Here is a 23,061-nt window from a genome sequence, read left to right as displayed (position 1 = left end):
CGGCCAAGAACAAGTAAAACGAACGTCTCGCTATATGTGACTTGACATTACCCATAGTCATAAGATTCAGTTCAAGGATGTAGTTGATAAAGGATCGTATTATACCGTAACTAATACGGAAGGGTTAACGACAGAATCAACCTGTCTTCTTAACGGACTCTGGGGGAATGATTACAGACTTGCCTATAACATACTCAGTACATCATTCCGTTATGCAAGGATTAAATATAATTCTTGAAGAAATTAATTTAATAGTTGCATACGGCCAGAAGTAGTAAGAACCTAATGGATCACACATAAGACTTGGAACCAAAAGAGAGATGGATATGATTAATAGATGGAAGCCCAATTGAGCCCAGTAAGGCCCAATTAAATGGAGGGGGCCGAAATTTATATATAGAAATAAGGAATTAATTTTATTCCATTAATCCTAATTTGATTAGGATTGTGAATTAAATTAATTAAGAGATAATTAAATTAGGAGTTTTAATTAGATTAATATACTCCTATTATTATCCTATTAGGTTATTTATTATTATCCTAAATATATTAGATATATAGTGAGATAATAATTAGGAATCCTTTTCCGAATTGGATTCCTATTAAGTAACCTATTCCTATCTAACTAGGGTTTAGATTCAAGCAACTATATATACCCCCCTCCCATGTGAATTTCGACTAAGCCTCTAACCTCCCCCTATAGTGATTTTCGAAATTGCTAATTAGAGAGAGAAAAAGAATTCCCATCCCCTAGTTCGTGGACAAGAATTCATACGGCATTCCATCGATTGATTAATCTTATTCATCCCTCTTTCTCTTTGATCTTGTGTTGGTTCATTAGAGGCAATCTATTTTGGTTGCATCTCATAAGGGTTGATTTCATCTTAACCTCTCCGTGTTAAACTTTGTGGTTGGAATCTCGGAGAAGAATTGTGGGCGCTTCTTTAACAACGGTAGATTGTTCATCGAAAGGTATTCCTTCTTATCCCTCTTTATATGAAATAACGATTAACGGATCCTATGATTAAAAGGAAATAGGCTAAAAAATTTATATTTCCGCTGCTATACCTTAGCCCTAATTTCCTTCAGTGGTATCAGAGCCATCGTTAAATCCGTTATTTCATATATGAAAATATAGAAGTTTTCAATAGGATTGAATAAATATTTATGGTTAGGATTAATTGACAAATAGTTTTGATTAATTAATTCTAAAGATAAATAAAGTTTTGATTAATTGTTAATTAAAACTGATTATGCTTATGTTCCTAATTAATTCGGTTGATAATCATTATAACAAAATCTATTAGTTTTATAGTTAGGTTGATAAAATTAGTTTTATTAATTCTAAATGATAAAACGGAAATCTATTGTAGTTTTTCCTATTTCTGAAAATCGTTTTAAAATTGTTTTAGAACTGATATATATACATACATATATATATATATATATATATATATATATATATATATATATTTAATAAAAAAAGAAAATAATAACGACAGTAGCCCGAGTCGCGCCTCACGGCGCGACTGGCCGCTGTCGCGCGGCAGCAGCCGCGTGCGGCGCAGGGGCGTCGCTGCCGCAAGGCAGCGGCATCCTGCGTGCCCTAAGGGCTGCTGCCAATCGGCAGCAGCCCGCTCTCGGGCCCGGCCCGATACCCACTTGATTTTAAATGGTTTAAAATCGTTTTGTATTAAATGTATATATATATGTTTCAGAAATTAATAGTTTTCTGTTTTGATTATCGAATGAAAAATTCGTTTAAATTTTTGTTTTTACCAATATGTAAATCAAAGTGTGAAATGAATTGAAATCAAAATAATTGGGACGTGCATAATCAACGTTTTATATGGTTATATTAATCTAAGGATTAATATAAAGATACAAAACGATTAGAAGTAAAATTGGATGAAAGTTAATTTGACGAGTTAATGTGATTAACCTAAATATTACATAAGCCGGTTATGTAATCAACCAATTAAATTTATTTAATTGAGTCTATGCATGTTTGGAGTTATGGACATATTTGGACCCTCTTTTAGTCTTTTGGTATTTTTGAAATAGGGCCTGCGCGTCCTGCCTTTCTACTATCTATTGTAATTTCTCCTCTCATCTGATTCCCTTCAATTCAATTGAAGTTTTCTTATAGTAGTATAGAAATTAATATGTAATTTCAAGGCGCCATGGAGAAGACGGAGGACCTAAAGAGAAATATGTAATAGTTAGTATTTCCTTAGGTTTGGCCTTTTATTCCGTCTCTGGCTCGACGGAATAATTTAGATGATGTGTCCATAACGCCAATGTATGTGAATGTATGTGTGTCTGATGTATGCTAAAGCAAATCAAGACTAAGTTAGATTATGAGACTTAAATAAAATCCCTCGTTAAAAAGTTAAGTAAATAAGCAAGTTATTAAAATCGGTTACCCCTTCCTAATATTATAATTCAGCCGGCAGTACTGGGGGCCTTTGGGTTGTTGAGCAAACTCAAGCTCGGGGTCTTATGGTAACACCTGAATTATCGAAAGTCATTCTTTCATGAATATGGGGTAATACTTAAATTAGATTATGATAATTGGATGAGCAAACTCATGTTGTCATAAACTAATGGGCAATATGGTTGGGATTAATGTGAATATCATATTAGTTACTAATGTGGTTAGTAACCCAATAACCTAGGAGTCACATTCAAGATGTGATTGATTACATGAATCTACCTAACAAATGAGACTAGCTTGTTGAGCAAACTCAAGGCGAAATCTCAGAAGTTAGGATCCTAGCTCACTAAAGGATTTGTGAAATTCTTCGAATTAATATGGAGGGCTATTAATTTGGCAAAATAGTGGGAGCAATCTGAAATAAACTAAAAGGCCTATAATTTTAGATTGATATACTTTAAAGTAAATGAATAACATACGTTTACTCTTTCTCACTCTCAGTTTAATTAAACACTCTTAAAATCATGACTAACACCAATCTGCAAAATACATTTACCGATAACAAGTTGAATAGTTCAAACTTCACCGACTGGTATCGCAACCTCAAAATTGTTTTGAAGTTCGATAAAATAGGATATGTATTTGATACATCGATACCCCCTATCCCTGAGGATGATGCTCCCATTGAGGAAATCGATGCTTACCAGAAGCACAAGGCTGATGACGATCATGTCGGATGCATCATACTTGCTTCGATGACATCGGAATTACAAAGGCAACAATGCCAATTCCATCATCATGCACCTAAAGGAATTGTTTGGAAAACAAACCAGGTGCGAACGCTACAAGATATCCAAGCTGTTATATCGTTGCAGGATGCAAGAGGGCACATCAGTCATGACACATTGTGTCAAGATGATTGGCTACATTACCAAACTTTCTAGTATTGGATTTGCGATGGATAACGAATTAAGTGTTGACTTAATTCTTCAATCCCTCCCAGAAAGTTATTCACAGTTCATTATGAACTATCAGATGAATGACTTGCAAACCTCTCTTGAAGAGCTTGCAAATATGCTCAAGTCAGTTGAGCCCAATATGAAGAAAGACAAGACCATACCGGCTCTTGTAATTGAGGGATCAAAGAAAAGGAAAGGGAATTTTCCCAATCCTAAACATCCCAAGAAAGGTAAGAAAGATGTGTCCAAGGGAAAGGAAGTGAAGAAGCCCAAAAGAAAGTGCCACTATTGTGGTGACATGGGGCATTGGAAGAGAAATTGTTCTTTGTACCGAGCTACCCTCCAGAAGGGAAAAGCCGGTACTCCAACATATGGTATGTTCTATAAAGAACAAACATTGCAATTTTATAGAGATTGGATTTTCTATTTCTCAGGAATATCACAAAATGGGATTTATGTGTTGATTTCTGTTTTCGCAATTGATACCAAAAGACATAAGCTAGATAATTCAACTTACTTGTGGCATTGTCATATAAACAAGAGACGCATGCTAAAGCTACATTCAGATGGGCTTATAGATCCAATCGATTCCGAATCATTGGAAACATGCGAATCATGTTTAAAAGGTAAAATGACAAAGACACCCTTTAGCAATAAAGGTGAGCGTGTATCAGACACTCTAGGACTCATTCATTCAGATGTATGTGGTCCTATGTCAGTCCAAGCAAGAGGAGGATTCAGATTCTTCATAAGCTTCATAGATGACCATACTCGATATGGTTACATCTATTTGATGAGGCACAAATCAGAAGCTTTTGACAAGTTCAAATGCTTCAAGAATGAAGTGGAAAATCAATTAGGAAAGAAAATAAAGACGCTTCGATCCGATCGAGGTGGCGAATATCTTTCTGATGATTTTCTGAATTATCTAACTGAATGTGGGATATGCTCACAATGGACACCTCCCTATACACCACAAAACAATGGCGTATCCGAGAGGAGAAACCGTACCCTATTAGATATGGTACGATCCATGATGAGCATGGCCTTACTTCCAAAGACGTTCTGGGGCTATGCCTTAGAAACTGCCCTCTTCACCCTGAACCGAGTACCAACTAAATCCGCTAGTTCCACACCATATGAATTGTTTGTTGGTAGGAAACCCGTGTTCTCATTTATGAGAGTATGGGGTTGTTCAGCGTATGTCAAACGCATAGCGTCCGACAAACTAGATTCTAAATCTGATAAATGTTTCTTCATTGGATATCCCAGGGAAACCATAGGGTATTACTTCTATCACCCAGATGATCAGAAAGTAATAGTATCCAAGCGTGATTGAACTCGACGAAGTTCAAGAGGAAGAAACACCGACTGAAACAACAGAAGCGGTTGAGGTACCTGAAGTAGTCCCATTAGATGAGACTCCAGTGGCACCTATTCGTAGATCACGAAGAGTTCGTGAACTCCCAGTTAGATATGGTTTTCTAGTGGGAGATGATAACGAGGTTCCCGTGTTAGATGACGAACCCGAAAACTACGAAGAGGCTCTTACTAGTCCAGATTCTAAAGCATGGCTTGAGGCCATAGATTCTGAAATGGATTCCATGTATACTAACCAAGTTTGGACTTTGGTTGATCCACCCGAAGGGATAAAACCCATTGGGTGCAGGTGGATCTTCAAAAAGAAGACTGACATGGATGGAAAGGTTAGCACCTACAAGGCTAGGTTGGTAGCGAAGGGATATCGTCAGAAACAAGGTGTTGATTATGACGAAACCTTCTCTCCTGTTGCTATGTCCAAATCAATCAGAATCATGCTTGCAATTGCCGCTCATTTTGATTATGAGATTTGGCAAATGGATGTGAAAACAGCTTTCCTAAATGGAAATCTGCTTGAGGATGTATACATGATGCAGCCTGAAGGTTTCATATCAAAGGATGCAAATAAAGTTTGCAAACTTCAGAGATCCATTTATGGACTCAAGCAAGCATCTAGAAGCTGGAACAAGCGTTTTGACGAAACCATAAAACAATTTGGTTTCGAACAAAATTGCGAAGAAGCTTGCATTTACAAGAAAGCAAGTGGGAGCTCTATAGCATTTCTCATACTATATGTGGACGATATACTGTTAATGGGAAATGACATTGCTCTATTACAATCGGTGAAAGTTTGGTTATCTGGTAACTTCTCAATGAAAGACCTTGGTGAAGCAGCCTATATACTTGGTATAAAGATCTACAGAGATAGATCGCGTAGACTGCTTGGTTTTTCACAGGCTACATACATTGAAAAGGTGCTAAATCGGTTTAGCATGCTTGAATCGAAACGAGGTAACTTACCCATGCTACATGGAGTAAAGTTAAACAATCATCAATGTCCTAAAACTGATGATGACAAACGACGCATGGCTGTAGTCCCGTACGCCAGCGCGATCGGTTCGATTATGTATGCTATACTATGCACTAGACCTGACGTAGCGTTCGCGTTATCTGTAACGAGTCGTTACCAAGGGAATCCGGGAGACGAGCATTGGATTGCCGTCAAGAACATTCTTAAGTACTTGAGAAGGACTAAAGATATGTTCCTAGTGTACGGAGAAGGAGATCTGAAAATACAAGGATTTTTAGATGCTAGTCATCTCACAGATGAGAATGATTTTAAATCCCAATCAGGATACCTGTTTATCCTAAATGGGGGCGCGGTCAGTTGGAAAAGTTCCAAGCAGGGAAGCGTAGCTTTCTCTACGACCGAGTCAGAGTACATCGCTGCTGCGGAAGCGGCAAAGGAAGCAGTTTGGATTAGAAAGTTCATTACAGAACTAGGTGTGGTGCCTGACATTGTCAATCCCATTACTCTGTACTGTGATAACAATGGAGCCATTGCGCAAGCAAAGGAACCACGGTCTCATAATGCATCCAAGCACTACCTAAAGTGATACCACATCATAAGAGAGATTGTGGCTAGAGGAGATGTGAGAATAGAAAGAGTACCTACAGAGGACAACGTTGCAGATCCGTTGACAAAGCCTTTAACCCAGAAAGTACATGATCGTCATTTAACTTCTACTGGGATAAGTTTTAGAAACAATTGGCTTTAGTCCAAGTGGGAGTATGTTGGGGTTTAGTGTCCTATAGTCAATTGTTGCGGGATACAAACTTATTGTAAATGAATTGTTCTTTATATCATTTGTTTTAATGAGATATATGTTTTATAACTATATAAAGGCAATCCCTTTTAAGCACTGAATAAAGTCTAATAAAAGGAAATCCGTAAGTTTGTTTAAAGTGATTATAAAGTGTTCATACAAGCATGAAGTGAGACAAAACTTTATAATAAACTAATAAACTTAAAACCACCCCAAGTCAAGTGATATATTTAGGATTGATATATCACGGTCGAGACTTGTATGTAACAATGTCTTCTGTCCGATAGAAAGCTGATCTCACAAGCTTCATATATATAGATATCTGGACAGTTACATAGATCCGGTGAAACGTTGTTCATTAGGATTGGGGATCCGACTTGAGATAACAGGATGGGTAGATTCATCCTTGTCAACTGTTCATCTCATTGGTATTACTAGGTATAACTAATCCTCAGACTCAAAAGAATGTTAATTGGTCATCCTGAATTACTGAATGTGAGACTTTGATCCTGCGGTCCCACGATCCTTAACAGAGATGACTCTGGGGTGTGAACTGCAAAGGTTGGGTGTCACAGGAAGTAATGTCAGGGTAGTTATACATTGGATTGAGCATTTATCACTCCCGATTAATGGGAGATACATCCAAGGATCGCTTGTGGAAGACTCGACTCTAAACCCTTGCAAGGTGATGGCTTAAGAGTAGAAATACAGATTTCACTTAACCTATCTTTTTTGAGTTGACTCGGCCAAGAACAAGTAAAACGAACGTCTCGCTATATGTGACTTGACATTACCCATAGTCATAAGATTCAGTTCAAGGATGTAGTTGATAAAGGATCGTATTATACCGTAACTAATACGGAAGGGTTAACGACAGAATCAACCTGTCTTCTTAACGGACTCTGGGGGAATGATTACAGACTTGCCTATAACATACTCAGTACATCATTCCGTTATGCAAGGATTAAATATAATTCTTGAAGAAATTAATTTAATAGTTGCATACGGCCAGAAGTAGTAAGAACCTAATGGATCACACATAAGACTTGGAACCAAAAGAGAGATGGATATGATTAATAGATGGAAGCCCAATTGAGCCCAGTAAGGCCCAATTAAATGGAGGGGGCCGAAATTTATATATAGAAATAAGGAATTAATTTTATTCCATTAATCCTAATTTGATTAGGATTGTGAATTAAATTAATTAAGAGATAATTAAATTAGGAGTTTTAATTAGATTAATATACTCCTATTATTATCCTATTAGGTTATTTATTATTATCCTAAATATATTAGATATATAGTGAGATAATAATTAGGAATCCTTTTCCGAATTGGATTCCTATTAAGTAACCTATTCCTATCTAACTAGGGTTTAGATTCAAGCAACTATATATACCCCCCTCCCATGTGAATTTCGACTAAGCCTCTAACCTCCCCCTATAGTGATTTTCGAAATTGCTAATTAGAGAGAGAAAAAGAATTCCCATCCCCTAGTTCGTGGACAAGAATTCATACGGCATTCCATCGATTGATTAATCTTATTCATCCCTCTTTCTCTTTGATCTTGTGTTGGTTCATTAGAGGCAATCTATTTTGGTTGCATCTCATAAGGGTTGATTTCATCTTAACCTCTCCGTGTTAAACTTTGTGGTTGGAATCTCGGAGAAGAATTGTGGGCGCTTCTTTAACAACGGTAGATTGTTCATCGAAAGGTAATCCTTCTTATCCCTCTTTATATGAAATAACGATTAACGGATCCTATGGTTAAAATGAAATAGGCTAAAATTTTTATATTTCCGCTGCTATACCTTAGCCCTAATTTCCTTCAAACACCTATATGAATCCCTAAAGATAGCCCGAATGGCGTCGGAAATCGCGTTCGCCTACACAATAATCAATTACGAGTATCAAAACAAGTAACAAACATCAACACATATATAGAAAAGAAGATTATGAATCATAAATATAAATATGGAGAATGTAAATATGAATTACGACCAAGCCTAGTACGTAGGATGAGATCAAGCTAATTAGCAAGTGTAAAGGGAAGAATCCACCCTCGGAACTAGCTAACCGGACTCAAAGCCGTCTCTTAGGACTTGGATGGTGGAGCTTTCGAGCTTGGTGCACGGAGATGGAGCGGAACTTTGATGGAATGCCGGAATCAACGAACAAGCTCTCAAGGTGGAAGAGTTTGGCTATATAAAGCCTAAAAACAAAATCTAAAACTACAAATGACAAGAATCTCAAGAAGGTGTATATTACAAAGTGTCTAAGGTCTCTCCCCGGTTATCTCAAATGAGTGCTAGTCACTCTTATTTATACACATCAAGCTAGGGGTGAGATTGTAATTCCATAAGGTGCAAGCATGGAGGAACATGTTTTTGTGCAGAAATCCCATAATACGCCTCGCGTAGGGTGTGGAACGCCCCGCGTGTTTGCCCATTCCGTCAGAAATCTCCTGCATGTGGACCAATTCCAGATTTTGTTGTCTCAAACACGCCCCGCGTAGACTGGGATGTGCCTCACGTGTTTGAGACTCTGACTTTTTATTGCTTTATTTGGTCCTTTTACGCCGTGCGTAGCGTGAGGCACGCCCCGCGTAAATGAGTCTCTGAACTTTTATGTTAAAGAACTCCCTCACACGCCCCGCGTGTAAGGTAGTACGCCCCGCGTATGGATAGTTGACTCAGGGAGACCATGCATTCTGACTTTCAGGATTAGGCCAATCATTTCTGACATGTGTCATACGCCTCGCGTAGGGTGGTATACGCCTCGCGTATGCTGAGTAGATCCCACATGGTGTCTGTGGATAGGGCAATTATTTCTGACTCAATGTTTCACGCCCCGCGTAAGGAATGGGGCGCCCCGCGTATGGAGTGGATTTTCACTCCTTGCTCGTACCTGAAATACAAATCTCGAGAGCCGAGTTAGCTTGACGTTTTTATTTCCTAAATTAATCAAAAACAAGGAAAATTAACCGAAAGTACGGAATTTATTATTATCTCGTTATTTTATTAAAACACTCTATTTTTGTAATTAAACTTATTTATTTTATCCAAAATTAATCCGTAAATCATGCTAAAAGATAGGGGTAAAATACCCCTATCAAACCTCCTCGGACTTTAAAGTTTTACTTGTCCTCAAGTAAAAGAAATCGAAAGACAAGGGATTGAGATTATTAAGAAACAAACCGACGGTTGGTTTTACCAAATGCGTGATTTCAAAGTTAAAGTTTTATGCAAAGTTTTCGGTAAGTATCTACGCAAACAATCGAGTGACCAAAACTTGCTTGAAACCTCCATGATCAAAATTAATAGGCAATATTAACGGGGGTCGATTACCTTTTTAGAACCTGATAGTACCTCACCAAGGGATTTCACTCTTACGCACAAACTTTGGTGGGTCGGTGTTTTAGCACTCTTCTTTGCACTTGCTCGAGATCACTTTGAGTTTGCATTTTCATCCGGGTTTTTCCTCCTATGCTATGGCTTAGGAAATATTAAAAATGAACCCAGAGGGGGTTGTAATGTGGGTGGCTTTTTAGTGGTTAGAAACTCGAGTTTTAAATACCAAATTAGTGATCGCACCGTATTTTTATTTTGGCCTCGGCGAGTTCATAAGACATACTCGAAATTGCTCGGGTGGAGCTTGAGAATGCCTTCTGCTCTTTATTGTGTTTTTCTTTTTCTTTTGTTTTGAAAGCGGCACAAAAACGATTCTGAGACTTTTGGTGTTTATTTGTCAAGGCCTTTGGCTTATTTCGGGTGCGAATTGATTTTGTTGGTATTTAATCAAGAGGAAAAAGGGTTAAATGTTAAAAAGGGTGTTAACAACAAAAATTTGGTTAATAGGCTCGAGGGGGTTTCCTAGAGGTTAATGAAAACGAGAAAAATAAATTAAGAGAAGCATTAGACTAATTGAGTTCGTTTTATCATCTATTGCCAATTTAACCAAAATAAGTGTACTAAATCCGGCATTAGGTGCAAACTCTATGAGTCGAGAGAAGTCAAAGCTCTCGAAAAGATGTGAAAGAAATAGAGTTCTCGTACGAACTCTTTTAGGCTCAAAAATACCTCACAAAAATTCGGGTTTAAATTGTGTACTATCGAGTCTTCGCTAAATTCTCAAACATACCGTTTTTATTGCCTTTTTACGTTTCATTATGGAGATGACATGTGGGTTAGGACTCGATGCTTTTGTTTCGTATAAACCTCGGCTTTGCACAAATTCTATAACTTCAAAATTAAGACTAAAATTTCTTACTAAAACCGATCCTTTGTGTTCCGATGGTATTTACATCTAAGGACAAATAACAGAACGTTAAATAATTTCCGAGGGAGGTTAGTGTGTCGGGAAAAATTTAAGAATCGATAAATTAGTTTAATTATTTTGTTGTTTATTTGATTTTTATTTTTGTTTTTGTTAGTGCAAAACAAACTGAAAGTGCGGGGTTGCACGGCCCTCCGCGTTATTAAAATGACGTTTATTCCAAGGACGTCGCAAAAGAAAAGAAAACAAAAACAAAAATAGATTGAAAGTAAAATTAGAACCCTTTAAAGGTTTGGTCCTACGCGAGGCGTGCCCATAGGGGCGCCCTGCGTGGGAGGTGCGTTTTATTGTATTTTTGGGCAGAGACTCAAATACGCGGGGCGCAGTAAGAGGGGCGCCCCGCGTGTTTGAGTTCCTGAACTTTAATGCAAGAAAAAAGGACGAGCACGCGGGGCGTACAAGGGGGTACGCCCTGCATGCATTGTGCGTTTCAGGCCGATTTTGGCCAGAAGCTCAGATGCGCGGGGCGTGATGGTGTGTACGCCCCGCGTAAAATATTTGGATTAGTATGAGATTTGTTTTTCGTTGATTTTATTTGAAGAAAATAAGGATAGTGCCTAAAAAGAGAAAACGGATATGATACATATTTACAAAGGGTTTGAGGAGCGCAAACCGATGCTACGTTTAGAGTTGGAGTAGCTCGACTTTCTCGTGATGTGTGCATGCTTACAGTGTTTTGAGGAATGTGGTTTCGCCGTGTTGTGGAAGGGTGCCTCCGCAATAGATTTTCAGGCGGTGACCGTTTACCCGATGGGTTTCATTGTCGAGACCTTGGATGTCGACCGCTCCAGATGAGTGGGCATTGATAACGGTGTATGGTCCCGACCACCGACTTTTTAATTTTCCTGGGAACAGGCGGAGGTGAGAATTATAAAGGAGGACTTGGTCCCCTTTGTTGAATTCCCTGATTTGCACGTGCTTGTCGTGCCATTTCTTCGTACGTTCTTTATAAATCTTGGCATTTTCGTATGAGCCGAGACGAAGTTCATCAAGGGTATTGAGTTGGAGGAGACGTTGGTCCCCCGCGGCCTGCATATCAAAATTTAAATATTTCAGAGCCCAATAGGCCTTATGTTCCAATTCCACAGGTAAATGACACGATTTCCTGAAAACTAAACGATAAGGAGACATCCCGATAGGCGTTTTAAACGCCGTGCGGTAGGCCCAGAGAGCATCGTCGAGCTTTAGGCTCCAGTCTTTCCTAGAGGCACTGGCCATTTTTTCCAAGATTCGTTTAAGTTCACGGTTAGAAACCTCGACCTGTCCACTTGTTTGCGGATGGTAGGGGGTGGAAACTCGGTGTGCAACCCCGTATTTATGCAATAGTTGATCGAATTGGCGGTTGCAAAAGTGGGAGTCCCCATCGCTAATGATAGCTCGAGGGGTTCCAAACCGAGTGAAGATGTTCTTCTTTATAAATTTCCCTACCACCTTAGAGTCATTTGAGGGTAAGGCAATGGCCTCCACCCATTTAGAGACATAGTCAACCGCCACAAGAATGTAGGCGTTGTTATGCGACTTAGGGAAAGGTCCCATAAAGTCTATCCCCCAAACATCAAAAAGTTCGCAAACTAGGATTCCTTGTTGGAGCATTTCATGTTTACGGGAGATGTTCCCGCTCCGTTGACAAGCGTCACATGATTTGACGAAGTCTTGGGAATCCTTGGACAAGGTAGGCCAATAAAAGCCACATTGTAGAACTTTTTCTATAGTCCGACTAGGGCCGAAGTGGCCCCCCGGCTCTTGGGTGTGACACATTTGCAACACATGATTTACCTCGTCTTCCGGTATACACCTATGAATGACATTATCAGTACAAGATTTAAACAAGTAGGGCTCTTCCCAAAAATAGTTCTTAGCGTCATGAAAGAATTTCCTATGCTACTCGTAAGTAAGATGCGGGGGAAGAATATTACCGGCTTTGTAGTTTGCCATATCGGCATACCAAGGTAAAGGTGTTACCATATAGAGAGTTTCGTCGGGAAAGGTCTCCTTGATCTCCACAACTTCCGGAGATGTGGCTTGCTCGCTTTGTAACCGGGACAGATGGTCGGCTACAACATTCTCCACTCCTTTTTTTATCCCTGATTTCGATATCAAATTCTTGAAGGAGTAGAATCCACCGTATCAACCGTGGTTTGGTGTCCTGCTTAGTCATTAGGTACTTGAGAGCTGCGTGGTCAGTGTATACGACAATTTTGGATAATACGAGATATGATCTAAATTTATCGAAAGCAAAGACTACAACAAGCATCTCCTTTTCCGTAATGGAATAATTTTGTTGGGCTTCATTGAGCGTTTTGCTCGCATAATAAATGGGGCGGAAAATTTTATCCACCCGTTGGCCCAAACAAGCACCTACAGCCAAATCACTCGCATCACACATAAGTTCAAAGGGAAGACTCCAATCGGGTTTCACCATGATGGGTGCACTAACTAGTTTTTCCTTTAGAGTATTAAATGCAAGCAAACATTCGGAGGAAAAACTAAATTCCGCATCCTTTGTAAGGAGTTGGGTCAAGGGGGTTGCTATCTTAGAGAAATCTTTGATGAATCTCCTATAGAATCCCGCATGACCTAAGAAACTCCGAATTCCTTTAACATTGATTGGAGGGGGTAATTTCTCAATCTTGGCCGGATCGACCGCGATTCCTTCCCCGGACACCTTGTGTCCCAAAACGATACAATCTTGAACCATAAACTGACACTTTTCCCAACTTAGAGCGAGAGTAGTGTCCTCGCAACGTTGAAGGACTTTATCAAGATTGTTCAAACAAATTTCAAAGAACGATCCAAAAATAGAAAAATTGTCCATGAAGACTTCCATGAAGTCCTCAATCATCTCGAAAAATATAGCCGTCATGCACCACTGAAAGGTGGCGGGGGCGTTACAAAGCCCGAATGGCATCCGCCTATATGCAAATGTCCCATACGGACAAGTGAATGTCGTCTTTTCTTGATCCGAAGGATCAACGGGGATTTGCATGTAGCCGGATAGGCCATCTAGGGTACAAAAGAATTTATGTCCCGCCATTCTTTCCAACATTTGGTCAATGAACGGCAAGGGAAAATGATATTTTCGGGTGGCTTCATTAAGTTTCCTATAATCAATGCATACTCACCACCCAGTTACTTTTCGCGTGGGGATTAATTCCCCCTGATCATTTTCCGTCAATGTTGTGCCCCCCTTTTTGGGAACGCATTGGATCGGACTAACCCATGGACTATCGGAGATAGGAAAGATTATACCTGTGTCGAGGAGTTTGATTACCTCGGCCTTTACTAACTCTTTCATATTGGAGTTAAGTCGTCGTTGCGGCTGCACGGAGGGTTTGACTGTATCCTCCATAAAAATGCGGTGTGTGCAAATGGTGGGGCTAATCCCTTTAATGTCGTGAATGGTCCATCCAAATGCACCCTTGTGTTTTTGTAACACCGCAATTAACGCTTCCTCCATTTCCACTGTCAAAAGCGAAGATATAACAACCGGTAAGAAATTAGGAGGTTGCAAAAACACATATTTTAAATTAGGAGGCAAGGGTTTAAGTTCCAAAGTCGGAGGCTCCTCGAGAGAGGACTTCGGCTTTGCCTTGCTATCCCGATCCAAACCCTCGAACCGGCTCCTTGCCAACAGACATTGTTCGATTTCGGAGGAGTATTCAAATGGCTTGTTTAATGGCTCCTCATCCAAATGCTCATTACCATCTATTTCCGAAGAGGTTCCCGCAGAAGACCTATCATAAAAATCCTTAACAAAAAGATCAATAGAGTCTACGAAATTTAAAAAGTTACAGTCCTCCATGGAGTTAGACGGGAATTTCATGGAGTTGTACACGTTAAATTCTACCTCTTCGTCTTGCAACCGTAGGATAAGCTTACCTTCGTGGACGTCAATGAGAGTCCTACCTGTTGCAAGAAATGGCCGTCCTAGGAGGATCGGTACCGAATCGTCTTCCGCCATTGTTGAGCGATTTCCGCAAGTGCACGGTTTCGCTTGTAGTAATAAAAAGATATCGATCCCACAGAGAACGCTTTTTAACGAAAACTTATATTAATTCAGTTTAAATACAATTTAAGGTTTATAAAATAAATAAACGTTATTTGAAATTGGTTTGGTTTTGAAATTTATTGAACAAGAATTAGGGTAGAATGTGTAGAGTGTTAGAAATGTCTTCTGATTTATGGATGAATTTACAAAACAGGACCATTTAGTTCTTTTTAGAAAAACGATTAAATGTATTCATTTACATTAAGCAAAGAAGTCAACTTTAAACTTTGTACATTATGAAAATGTAATATCATAAGCTCCTTCAATGTATTGGGCTTTGAACTGCTTTCGATCTTAATCCAAAGTATCGTGCCCTAATCAACCTGGTACTAATCTTTAACATTAAAAGTACCAACTCGTTTAGGTTGTTCAACAAAGTTTCCTTGTAATGATTTTGAATTTAACTACGTTTTAATGAAAACACCAGAACTCACTTTAGTGGATTGGTTACCATAAGTGCTACTTAAAAATGAATTGAAGAGAACCAACTTTATTAGATGAAATATGAATTGAAACAAGTTTACAGAGAACAGAAAGCATGGAAACTTTTGACGATTGCAAGTGAAAGGTTGTCAATTCTTCCCTTGGGCTTCGTTAGAGTTTGTCAGACTCCGGGGCGGATCCTCTACTCAATCTTCTCGTTGTATCTTCGTTATAGGGATGCGGACGGCCTCTACCAAAATGTAAACTAATAAGACCGAATCTAAACGCTAATGTGTTTGTAATTATCTTATAAACAATGTGTGTACACCATATTGCTTTTTACAGAATCGAACTCTAATCTCTGACTCATTTCTGAGTCAGAGTTTCTACATAAACTTTGCTCTAATCTAACTCTCTCAATATTACATTACATAACATCTTTTCTCTTCATATCAACTCTTTATTTATAGATGTTGAAGGGTTGTGATTGAAGTGATGTGTCCTTTGTGAAGAGTTGTATCCGTTGGTTAAGAGTCGTGTCCGTTGTGAAGAATTGTGTCTATTGTGAAGAATCATGTCCGTTGTGAAAGGACGTCTTTATCCACTTGAACGAACGCGTTTCTTGGATTTTAAACATGTGTTCATTATACTTTGGCAGAATTTCTGTACTTACCGAGGATGGTAATCCGCGACCGTGAATGACGTAGCACTGAGCTGAGCGACGGACGAAGGGGAGAAATAGTTAAACCACGCGTGTCGCGGCCGCGGGTCTGGGATCCACTGTCGCGGCCCGGCAGGTTTTCTTACTTCTTGCTTTCGTTTGTGTCCTCGACTTGGCGCTTTCGATTTACGTCGTCTTTGACTCCTTTTGTAGGGTTTTTCTTCTGCTTTAGATCCTTTTTCGTTCCTATTTGGATTTTACCGAATATTCAAGTACCTTGCAATAAAGAAAGATATTTGGAAGTAAAAGTACTCTAAATAGATATAAATAACATAAATTCGTAACAATATTGATGTAAATATTAATGATATTTTAGGTATATTTTGGGTTAACAAATCTCCACACTTAATCTTTTGCTAGTCCCGAGCAAAATTTCACTGAACTTATTCTTTAATTAATCTCTTTTTTGAAAATAAAACATATATCTTTGTGTTTACCTTTTAAATTAGTTAAGCCGAAAAGACTAACTTTGCATGGAAAATTTATACGCAAAATATCAAACTAACTTAGTATAAATACGATATATCATTCGTCTTGTATTTCAATGTTTAAATTGAAGTATTCGGGACGATGTAAGCACGCATGTTATTGAGTCTTTCATCCCAAGGCATTTCAAAGCACCAAATTTCCTTTCCCAAACGTAAATTATTATATATGATTTATGAATATTAAGTTTAACTTATTTGCTTAGTTATGCCCGTGATAAGGGTGGTCTCGATCGTAACTTTATATGCATTTTACTTGTGTTCGCTTAAGAGGTACCGACCATGCCATGGGTGGACGCAATCGTTACTTTAAACTTTAGACACGCTTAATTTTTTTTTGTTTAAACGTTCCTTTCATACCTCGATTGTGATAAGGGTGGTCGCAACCGTGGCCAAAAGTACACTTTTACTTATTTATTTCTTCCCTTTCATACCTCGACTGTGATAAGGTTGGTCTCAATCGTGGCCAAAAGTTAAGAATATGATTTATTTGATATGAATTATAAATTGGGAAAAAGAAAGATAGCACATTCATCCTATATTGACTTAAAATTCAACATGTATTATGGCTAAAGTTTCCTTAAAAACTTCAATTGGTGTTAATGTAAGACAAAATCAAAACCGAGCTAAAATTTGTTAGTTCAATTTAATGCCTATAAACCTAATTGAAAATTTAAAATAAGATTTATTGTATCATGAATTGCATGATATGAAATAGAGATTAAAAATAAAGAATTTTTTACTTAAATACATTCACTCGAGACAATTTTCACTTAAAATCGTGTCGAAGATTTGTGAAAAATTTGAAAAATATTACCCGTATAGAAATATTATTTCTATAGATAATGATAACCTAAAAATAATCATAAGAAAAATGTTAAATAAATTGTGTTGCAATATATGTTGCATTTGCATAAAAGAAGTGTTGCATTTATAAATTATTCTTATTCGTTGCATTTATTCGTACTGAAATAAAATGATATATGCAATATCTCCTCCCACACTTAAATTGGACCATGTCCTCATTGGTGCAAAAATTGATAAAACACGAAAAATGGTACGAAAATAAGTCATACGAATGAAGAAAGAAAAAGTAGGAAATTAAAGTATCCAAATTATGATATTAAAATTGTACCAAACATAATATAAAATAGGAGTATTGTAACAAATCAAAATAAATGAGTAAAGAAAAGATTAGATATAACCTGAGTACGTGATCGTGAATCTGGTGGAGACGGTGTGGTCACTACGCCTTGACGACGGAAAAATGATAATAACCGGCGTCGGGTTGACGTGTGTTCTCTCCTTAAAATATGATATTGGGGCCCACCACGGATCATCTTTGGAATGCTTGTAACGATATCATCTAACCATACTTTTGTGCTTGTGTGTAGGAAACAACATGCCCTTGTGCTTTGCATCCTCTACATTTCCATCATCATAATGCATATCGTCATCCCCACCAAAATGGGTTTGCTCATTACCATCCTCTTTAATACGAATCTCTTCATCCCCAACTGCATAAATTGGAACCGCTGCCCTTCTGAATCTGAAATGATGCTGAATGGATCCATATTCAACATGCAACAAATTATTAGAGGTAAAGGAATCCTAATGAGTAACCTTCTTATGTTTAGGCATGGTGTGGAAAACTTTTAAAGGTGTGGTTGGGAAAGAAGTATATTGGGTAGGTAAAAATTTGGTAAAAGTAAAGGTGATATGATGTGGATTTAATTGTACGGGGAAGAGTATGGAGTGTGTAATTTGGGTAAAATGGAAGGTGATGTTAGGTTTGTGTAAGGGATAGGTACATATAGGGGTGAAATATAGGTGTTTAGGAGTTATTGAAGGAACAGGAAAAAGTTGAAAAATTGTGCAAAATCGGATCCTAATTCCGTCCTACAGATCGTGTGTCGTGACTGAGATTCATGACTCTCGATCGCTGAAATACGCGAACAAAACTCTGTTTGTGCAATTTTTTGAGTAAATATGTCCTATAAATGAAAACATGTATACCTGAAACTTAAAAGCACAAATGAAAACATTAAATTCAAGGTAAACCAAAGGTAAATTAATCTTCTAAAATATAATGAATGTAAATTCATATAGATATTTATTCATGCTTAAAATATGAACCTTATACAAAATAAACCATCATTTAAATAATGAAACATTTAACCGTAGGCATTAACCTTATTCTAATTGATACAGGTTTATATGAAAAAATTGTATGTTTTATTTTAATAAGTTCATACTGATATATGCAATAATCAACACAATATAAGTTCATGATTTCATAATTAAATTTAAACTCAATGATTGCATGAAAATGAAAATTTATTAGCATGTGCAATAATTGATAATAATCATAATTTATTAGCATTAAAGTGATTCATACAGATTCAGGTGTTATCAGTGTAAAATCTGAATAGGCATAAATCAGAATGAAAAATTTTGATATATGAAATGAAATGAAGTTGTATTGCATAACACATGTGTACATAAATGAACAAAAACATATGTACAAGAAAGATTAAAAACAAACCTACATACAAAAACAAACAAATGAAAATGAAACAAATCAAATTATTAATCACTTATTTATATTAAATCTGAAACTTTGAAACTTATGTAGATGAATGAAATGATATACAGAGTCATTTTAACATCACATACACATTCATGTTTGAAGGTTATACTGACTCATTTTAATATTATATACAGATCCATTCTAATAACTTGCATAGTTAACATATACTAATCAAAAATAACCAAAGAATCAAAGTTGTATGCTATCAAAATTGAAAAATATATGTATAAAACAAAAATTAGAATTATCATATCAAATGAATGTTAATGAATTTGTTCAATATTTATTAATGAGTATACTGTATTAGTATGTAATATATATGAAAAGTCAGATTTTCAGAAACAGTTCTGAAATGAATACAGATTCATTAAAAATAATTGCAAATGCATGTTAAAAATTATATTGTTTCATTTAAACTTAAATTCGGATGTATTCATATAACTTGATTGGTTAATGTATATTTAAGCAAAAAGAATCAAAGAATCAAACTTGATAATTTTATTAAAATTAGAAGACATATAAACTAGTTACAGAAAGAACAAACACAAAAACAAACCTATATACAAACGAAATATAACAAATAGGTTTATAATTTCTTCGTTCTTTATCATGTGTATGAATGGAAAACGGTGCACCATAGCATTCTGATATATCAGGACGCTTATTGCGTGCAGCAGTAATCTTCTTGGAAGATTTATGCTTGGTAGTTATGTGTTGGAAATAGGAAAAAGTCTCTCGAACTTTTTGAAAGGTTTGAATAATTGAGAAGAAATCAGAATGGTTTGAAAGAGATGAAAAGTATGGAATCTGATTTTCTCTAATTATTTATAATGATGTTAGGAAGGATTAAAATGTCTGTTGTTGGTTTTGAAAGGAAGAAAAAGTTTCTGTAACTTAATTTTTAAATGTGTGATAACTGAGAAGAAATCAGATTTTGTTTGATAAAGATGAATAGAAAATGTAAGTAACAAAAAAAATCTGATATTTTCCAATTATTTATAATCAATCCAAGACAAATCAATGTGTCTGTTGGGATTAAAAAGGTGTAAATTCACACCATTTGGGCATAAAGAAACTTAATTTTTCAAAACTTTCAACAATGGTGCATGAATTTTTAAGGTACATGTCTGATACACCCGTACCGCGACCGAGAATTCAGGAGCCGCGGTCGCGGCACGCTAATTTTAATTTTTTTTTTTGAATCGCTGAAGTTACCGAGAATTCTGATCCTCGGCCGAGGATTCTGATCCTCGGTAAGTTCAGAAATTTTTCTTTTCTCTTCCTTTCCCTTGAAATTTTAAAATCCTGAATTCTCAACTGAGAATTCAGATTCTCTATAAGTTCAGAAATTTTCAAGGCTTTGAAAGTAAAATTCTCAACTGAGAATTCACATTCTCAGTAAGTTCAGAAATTTATTTTTCTTCCTTTTGCTTGGACAAACTTAGAACATGACTTAAATAAATTTTTATTGATTTTAAACTCGAAAAAACTAAAAATTAAAAATCATAAACAAATGTAAATTAAATTTAAAACAAGTAAAGATAAAAATAAAACAACAAACAAGATTAAGGATAAACAACAAAAGGTTTGAAAACTTACCTGGAAATAATTTCAATTTGGAATCAAAAAGTAGAATTGCATCCCAAACTTTGAAATTATTTTTATATTATTTTTTTTTTCTTTTTGTTTTTCTATTTTTTTTAGCATTTTCTACTTTTTTAGCGCTTTCTTTTTTTTTTCTTCGTCTTCTCAATTTAAGGATCTAATGATTTCGGTTGAATGTCTGAACTTCTGGTTCAGCGCATGAAAAAAAAAACTACGCACATGAACCGAAACTTTCAAAACTATATTAAAAGTATACAATTCCTTCCTGGAGGATAAGGTAATTTCTTCCTACTTCCGGTATTTCTGTTGCGAAGATGTAGGAGTTTAAGGTAGTGATAAAAAGGAAATTATTTGGGTTTAGTGTAGGAATTAAATAAATTTCTTAACAAAGAGATAAGATTTTTGGTGAAGGGTTGAGTTTATAGAAAAGAGGTAAAGGTGTTTGGGAAAAGGTAAATTTTCTGGAATGTCACGTCTGACATCCTGTTTCAAAAAATTTCTTTCCTCTCTGATGTATCTGCAAGCCGAATTTCTTTTCTATAGACTCCTTCTGTGAATATATTGATGATCAAATCTCCAGTTTATTGTTGAAAAGACTTGGATTTTTTATATCTGCAAACATCTAATTGCAAACGTGAAATATCAATGAGGATTTAGTCCTAGTGACCATCCTCAAAAACAAAATAAAAACTATAAAAATAAATAAATAGATGTATAAACCAAAATTCGAAATAAAACACGAAAAACATAAATTTTTGTTAAAAATTTGGCGTTCCCCGGCAACGGCGCCAAAAACTTGTTGAGCGATTTCCGCAAGTGCACGGTTTCGCTTGTAGTAATAAAAAGATATCGATCCCACAGAGAACGCTTTTTAACGAAAACTTATATTAATTCAGTTTAAATACAATTTAAGGTTTATAAAATAAATAAACGTTATTTGAAATTGGTTTGGTTTTGAAATTGATTGAACAAGAATTAAGGTAGAATGTGTAGAGTGTTAGAAATGTCTTCTGATTTATGGATGAATTTACAAAACAGGACCATTTAGTTCTTTTTAGAAAAACGATTAAATGTATTCATTTACATTAAGCAAAGAAGTCAACTTTAAACTTTGTACATTATGAAAATGTAATATCATAAGCTCCTTCAATGTATTGGGCTTTGAACTGCTTTCGATCTTAATCCAAAGTATCGTGCCCTAATCAACCTGGTACTAATCTTTAACATTAAAAGTACCAACTCGTTTAGGTTGTTCAACAAAGTTTCCTTGTAATGATTTTGAATTTAACTACGTTTTAATGAAAACACCAGAACTCACTTTAGTGGATTGGTTACCATAAGTGCTACTTAAAAATGAATTGAAGAGAACCAACTTTATTAGATGAAATATGAATTGAAACAAGTTTACAGAGAACAGAAAGCATGGAAACTTTTGACGATTGCAAGTGAAAGGTTGTCAATTCTTCCCTTGGGCTTCGTTAGAGTTTGTCAGACTCCGGGGCGGATCCTCTACTCAATCTTCTCGTTGTATCTTCGTTATAGGGATGCGGACGGCCTCTACCAAAATGTAAACTAATAAGACCGAATCTAAACGCTAATGTGTTTGTAATTATCTTATAAACAATGTGTGTACACCATATTGCTTTTTACAGAATCGAACTCTAATCTCTGACTCATTTCTGAGTCAGAGTTTCTACATAAACTTTGCTCTAATCTAACTCTCTCAATATTACATTACATAACATCTTTTCTCTTCATATCAACTCTTTATTTATAGATGTTGAAGGGTTGTGATTGAAGTGATGTGTCCTTTGTGAAGAGTTGTATCCGTTGGTTAAGAGTCGTGTCCGTTGTGAAGAATTGTGTCTATTGTGAAGAATCATGTCCGTTGTGAAAGGACGTCTTTATCCACTTGAACGAACGCGTTTCTTGGATTTTAAACATGTGTTCATTATACTTTGGCAGAATTTCTGCACTTACCGAGGATGGTAATCCGCGGCCGTGAATGACGTAGCACTGAGCTGAGCGACGGACGAAGGGGAGAAATAGTTAAACCACGCGTGTCGCGGCCGCGGGTCTGGGATCCACTGTCGCGGCCCGGCAGGTTTTCTTACTTCTTGCTTTCGTTTGTGTCCTCGACTTGGCGCTTTCGATTTACGTCGTCTTTGACTCCTTTTGTAGGGTTTTTCTTCTGCTTTAGATCCTTTTTCGTTCCTATTTGGATTTTACCGAATATTCAAGTACCTTGCAATAAAGAAAGATATTTGGAAGTAAAAGTACTCTAAATAGATATAAATAACATAAATTCGTAA

Source organism: Euphorbia lathyris, chromosome 7 (assembly GCF_963576675.1).
Source record: "Euphorbia lathyris chromosome 7, ddEupLath1.1, whole genome shotgun sequence".
In the NCBI taxonomy this organism is placed as follows: Eukaryota; Viridiplantae; Streptophyta; class Magnoliopsida; order Malpighiales; family Euphorbiaceae; genus Euphorbia; species Euphorbia lathyris.
Note: the sequence above shows the minus strand (reverse complement) of the source record.